The 6,181-nt window shown below is 33.3% G+C and overlaps 1 long non-coding RNA gene across 1 annotated transcript; it reads right to left on the reverse strand.

The window, feature by feature from the left end:
- Positions 1-6: 6 nt before the first annotated feature.
- LOC134256614 (uncharacterized) lies at positions 7-2,797 on the reverse strand. Its single transcript, XR_009989752.1, has 3 exons — positions 2,742-2,797; positions 113-263; positions 7-36 (listed from the first exon to the last, which is right to left on the reverse strand). It is a non-coding gene; the product is annotated as an uncharacterized LOC134256614 (long non-coding RNA).
- Between the last annotated feature and the right edge of the window lie 3,384 nt (positions 2,798-6,181).

The raw sequence follows: 6,181 nt of genomic DNA on the forward strand, positions 1-6,181 counted from the left end.
TAACTTTTAGCCGTGGTGTTGTTGGTGGCAAAGCAACTAAAATTAATGAAAAATGAGTGTGTGACAATAATGACATTCTACATATACACACATGGTATCTAAAGACTTATACCTGTCCAAGAAAGATTAAATCCTTTTGCATTCAGAATTCTGTCAGATAAAAACGATACTCTTATCTGATTCCCTTTTGCGTAAAAGACCCTGTCCTTTAATTTGCCACATCTTTTAAATACAGTAAAGCAGCATGGCTCAACCTCACTAATCTGCAAAGGAAAAATACTGGGTATGGGATTTTTATAAAGAACATATAAAGATTGCAGAGAAAAGAGAGAGAGAGAGAGTTAATCGTAATTGTTCCAGCTTTTTATCTTTCTTATTTCGCCAAATTCTGTGTAATTAATTTAAGATAAATCAAAGTACTGAAAGTACTGGGAAGCGCTAAGCATATTGATTTGAAATTCATCAGAACTATTTTGAATTTAAATTTCCTGTTGTATTGGTTTTAAGCAATAGTTTGACAGTGCGACAGCGCTAGGGTGAGTACAGTTGTTTGGTACATAATCAAATACTAGTATGTTAGGTCTGAAAACTTCCCGTTTGATTATGAAATTCAACATTGTCTAATGCCTTTTTAATTAAGTACTTTACATTTTCTTTCTCTGTCAAAAAATCAATCAATATCCCATACATGAAGTTGGAAGAAAATATTTCTCCGTGTAAAAATATTTTCTTTACCCATCGCCCTGTAGGAATCTATTAGAGGTAATATTTGCGTATAAATCGTTATTTATTGGAAGGGAGATGATAATCGAGTTTTCCGATGAAACTTAGAGTTTAAATGTAGCATTTCTGGAAAATGTATATTTTGAAATAAATTTGAAGACTTGAAAATGTCGCTAAAATTTCTATCATTTGTGTGCAACGATGCCTTCTAAAATCTTCTTGTAATCATTTTTAATAACAAATTCATTACGCGTTTACCAGTGTTTCAAATTGAAGATTGGCATCATGTTTGTAACATCGTCATGTGACAAAACTCCATGTAGATGAAATGAACATCCGCAGAATTAACGCCCTTTTTGTCAAATACATTTAATACGTAAATAAACATTTGAGTATAAAAATATTATATTTATCTTTCCATTCTATCCTTTAATCTCTGATTTTCAAATACATGATTTATGGCATATTTGCAGTAACCTTTGTGTCGATATCACGATATGTTTTACTCATTTGTGAATATTACTTTTTTACAATATATATATATATATATATATTTTTTTTTACACTTTTCTTCTCTCAAATGAAAAATTTCATTTAACCCCCAAAAGCATTTTTTGACTATTGTTAAAATAATTTAAAATGCTTCAGTATTTTTACGGACGCTTGATGCTTTATACCATATGTAGGATCTTCACTATCATGCAAAACATGCTGAGAGGAGACAAATATTTACTGCATTTCTGTGCTAGTTGAAAAGGAATACTGAAAATAATTCTTCATAATTTTTCTGCTATTTCATTGATAACGAATTCAAGAGACCAAGAAAGAAAATATATGCAAGTATTAATCTCAAGTATTAATAAATTTTCATGAAGATATACAACATTGTTTTATTCCGTTTTTATTTAGTTTTCATTAAGAATCGGCAACACGGCTGAGGCACATTTTTACATAAACTATTTCTTCCTTATAGTTTCCTACTTCGTGTATCAAACTGTTTGCTTAACATTACATTAGCCCTATTCCTGTCCATTGCTTAAGAACGTTAATTCAGATTTTAGCATTTTTCGCCATACCCTGCACACTACACACAAATTTAAAGCACACTATTCCGAGAAATAAGTTATACTATTTGAATGGATTCGTTGAAAACACAACCACTACATGCCCTTCATGCCTGTACAGCCACAGAAACTGCCTTTCCTTTCGAATTATTTACATAATGTTTTACCCATATGACACAATTATACAGTACAATAACACAAGTAAAGACATTAAAAAGTCCATGAATGCATTGCAGTCTGCTACTAATTGATACTTAGATGCGAAAATCAACTTCACTGATAGCTCTCAGCATGGTGCAAGGTGTTAAAAAGGAAAAGGCTTCTTTTAGTTACATTGCCTGAATTAGGGGTCTAGAAGAAAAAAATAATAGTTTATATGATATAAGTTATAAAGAACACACCATATTACGTAAGTAGTGCATTGTTAATCAATTTTATTTTTTTTAATACTGAATACTTGTAACTCACTTCCAGTTTGAGATTTATAAAACTAAATTATTAAAATCCCATTTGATTTTTAAATTATGTATTTTTTATTCAATCACTATATTACATGTAAACGATAAATAATATACTGCTTTTTATTCAGTATTTGTGCAAGAGATGCAGCAATTACTAGTTACATGTAACAAAAGTAATGTGTGCCTACAAGATTTAAATGAACTACAATGTATAGAGAAGAGTATCATAAGAACTGCTTTTAACTACTAATTGTGGAATATTTCTCTACCTCACTAATTGCTTCCTATTATAAGAAATGCACCTAACGCAGCAGTACACTAAAATAGCAAGAAGAGAGTCAGGGATTTCCAGTTGCACATTTTTAGAATAACAAGAAGAGGTATCTTACTTGCTTACAGTGGCGCTGGATCGCGAACGGAAGTAGATTTACGCTGACAGAAAGCGCTTTGCGCTGCGCTTAGCGCTTAAAAATTAGTAAAAGAAGAATTTTACCTCGACATAGTCGTCACAAGGATGTGTGTATTTAATATCCATGTCATGAACTCTAAATGTTACGTTAGCTGCGGTGTGCCCAGTCCTTATTATTACCCAAGTGTAGTTTGTATTGTCTGGGTAGTTGCCGGGGTATCCAGGTGAGGTAAACTGGTCCTTGTTTGTGTTAATGTATTCCAAGTGAATATTTGATGCCATTTCATAATCTGAAAAATATGCAAAAATATAATATGACAAAAAACAATGGAGATTAAAGAATTTTTCCCTATAATTTTATCCTTTACCAAAGCATAAGACAGTCGTCAGTAGGATCACTAAAATGTTCATCCTTCTCATTTGGTAATTTTTAAAAATAATTAACAGTACAGAAATAATAGTTGAATTTCATTGTCCTGGAACGGAAATTGCACAATGAAAGACTTACTTTCCTGATTAATATGTGATACATATCTATAAAGTTTTATCAGGAACTAGTTATAAATATTTTTGTTTAATCGACACTTTTTTGTAATATAATGGTTTGAATTTCCCGTCTGGTTTCAGAAATGTGACCGACTTATTTATAGCAAAGTGAATTTGATTTGCACCTTAAACCAGGTGTCTCTTTCGAGACTGAAGCTATACTGGTTTGAATAAGAACAATGGAAGAGAAAATTATCATTCTCTCTAGAAATTTACAACAGTAAAGTATAATAACTGATCTTTATTTGCTTTTATTGAAATCAGACCATAACTTTAAGAGGGTAGCATTTTGATAAAAAAGTGTTGACAGACAGACGGACGACTGAGTCCTAACTATCGCTTATTTTGAATAACTGTATGTTTTCTGTTTTTCTGTAAGATAACTATTTCTTATTAATTTTCCAAAGGGCAACGCATACACAGATAAAAAGATGAAATAATTATTAATATAACAAATAAAACAAATGGTATTGTTTGAATACAGTGAAGAAAAATCATGAAACAAATGGAGATAACGAACAATATTCAAGATCAGATGAACATAAAACAGTACAAAATAGGAGCAGAGCAAACACAGACCTCCAAAACATCGAAGTTTGGATCAGGTACATGTACCATGGAGGAGTGAGCATCCCCTGTCGACAGGTCGCATCCGCCGTGTGCTTATTGTCATGATCGGGAAATAACGGTGAAATCATAAAATATAGAAAAAGATTTGGGATACTCTGAATGAGGAATATAGAGATGCTTTGGAAAGCTGTAATAAGTGTGTGATATGGGGTGAAATAATGTGTACTAATATAGGGTAATACATATGTAATACAACACGCCTCTCTGTGTTTCAATCAGGGTTGCAAGTAAATTCAGTAAAAACATGTATATGATAGAGTTATGTTTCTTGGTATATTCTATTTGTGAGCATAATTATATTGAAATCATACCAAATGTGTAGGAAGAGGAGCGTTTTGAAAATTGTTTGCAAACAGGCAGACGGGCAGATAGACAGACATCTACAAAGACGGAGTTCGGTCATCTTACTATCGCATAAGCTTTTCTCGTCTCTTACTAGTAGAGCTAAAACAAAAATCATAAGGAAATGTAAACTTTCTCTTTTTATAAATATTAACAAAAAAGTTGTACATTGTACTACATTTAAGGTCTTCTACTGAAGATTTGTTCTTTAAATGTTCCGCAAACATTTTCATTTAAGTTTTTTTTTAATTACACGTATACCAAATGCAATATTTACTGGTTTAGTAATGATAATTGTTTATTACCATTCTCTGATTGTAATAATTTTATTTCAGGAGTTTAACAAGAGATCCATGTGCTACAACGCTAACATGGGTTACTTTGGATTTTTCTTCACAAGATTCCCCTCTGTAGAATCTACACTACTCCCAGGATGTTTCCAAATAATGTTTATCCTTTTTAGATTTGGCCTTGTGTTTCTTGAGAAGAAGACATTAAAAGACTTTTCCTATATATTTCAATGCAAAACTTCAATTCCTTAATCTGACCTCACCCGCGACCTTTGCGACCAAGACTTCTACAATTTTTATTAAAATGTATGCTAGAAGAATTAAATCTTTCTCATGAGTATATGAACGTATTTTTAATCGATGAAACATTGGTACCATATAATGTTTGTCTTTATTTGAGATACATCATAGTATAAAAATATTTCTGCAAACAACATTACAAATGTGTCAAAAATATGATTAAGAATCCGATTGGACTCTAAGATTGAAAATAAGTTATCTATTTAATTAAAAACCTTTAAAACATCTATGAAAATAATTAAGGTCGTTTAAAACAATCGCTAATTAAACGCATTTAATTGATTTCCGAAAAACACAGGGGGTAGGTCTTTTGACACTTTCCCTGATTGCCGCGAGTATAAAAGAGGGGCGCACGTGGCGTTTTTCTCCTCTCGCTCGATAGCTTTCCCAGCGTTTCTGCACTTTTGATAATTGTTTCCCACCCACCACCCACTTAATGAGAAAATTAAATCTTAGTTGTTGATAGATTGCTACCTTAAACATGTTAAGAATTTGAGATGCTGTTGTTTCTGCTGTTTATTTGTATTTTTCAGGTTACAATTAACTATGGATGTTTCATGTTAATCTGCGCAAGATTGTGATCTACAGGCAATGGGACTGAGGACTGACGATATGTTGCTGTCGCAGCTTTACGGATATGTCAGACAAGCAGAGACATTTGTCATCATTATATTAATTATTGTTATGTATGATTATCTATTTTACGTGATTTGTAGAGCATGTGGTGGCTCGCTAAGGCTACCCTAGGAGCCAATACAAGCTTGCTATGGAGTGCACTAGAAGCTTGTGTGAGGGATCTGTTTGGTATAACAGTAACCTCTTACCCCGTTCGGTATAACGGTGGTTATTTTTGCCCTACTCTGTATAGTGGGCTTACCTGTTCGGTATAACGGGTGGTTATTTTTGCCCTACTCGGTATAGTGGGCTTACCTGTTCGGTATAACAGGTGCCTCGCTAAGGAATCCCCTAGGAGGCAATTACATATCCCAGCTGACTCGCTAAGGGGTACCCTAGGAGTCGATTTATACATATTGTTACGCCTTGCTATGGATTACCCTAGAAGGCGAGGTGCCATAACGCCCGTTACCGATTTAGGTGTGTGGCACCCAATGATTGTTAAATGCTTGTCTGACATTTGTCATTGAAACAATTATTAAAGCTGTGGCCTTTATCATCCAAAAAACATGTTTTGTTATTTTTTCGGAAAAATATTCAATTAAGGTCGTTTAAAACAATCGCTAATTAAACGCATTTAATTGATTTCCGAAAAACACAGGGGGTAGGTCTTTTGACACTTTCCCTGATTGCCGCGAGTATAAAAGAGGGGCGCACGTGGCGTTTTTCTCCTCTCGCTCGATAGCTTTCCCAGCGTTTCTGCACTTTTGATAATTGTTTCCCACCCACCACTCCCACTTA

The sequence above is a fragment of the Saccostrea cucullata genome, unplaced genomic scaffold (assembly GCF_032062105.1).
Source record: "Saccostrea cucullata isolate Sc308-1 unplaced genomic scaffold, CSIRO_AGI_Scuc_v1 ctg22871, whole genome shotgun sequence".
Classification (NCBI taxonomy): Eukaryota; Metazoa; Mollusca; class Bivalvia; order Ostreida; family Ostreidae; genus Saccostrea; species Saccostrea cuccullata.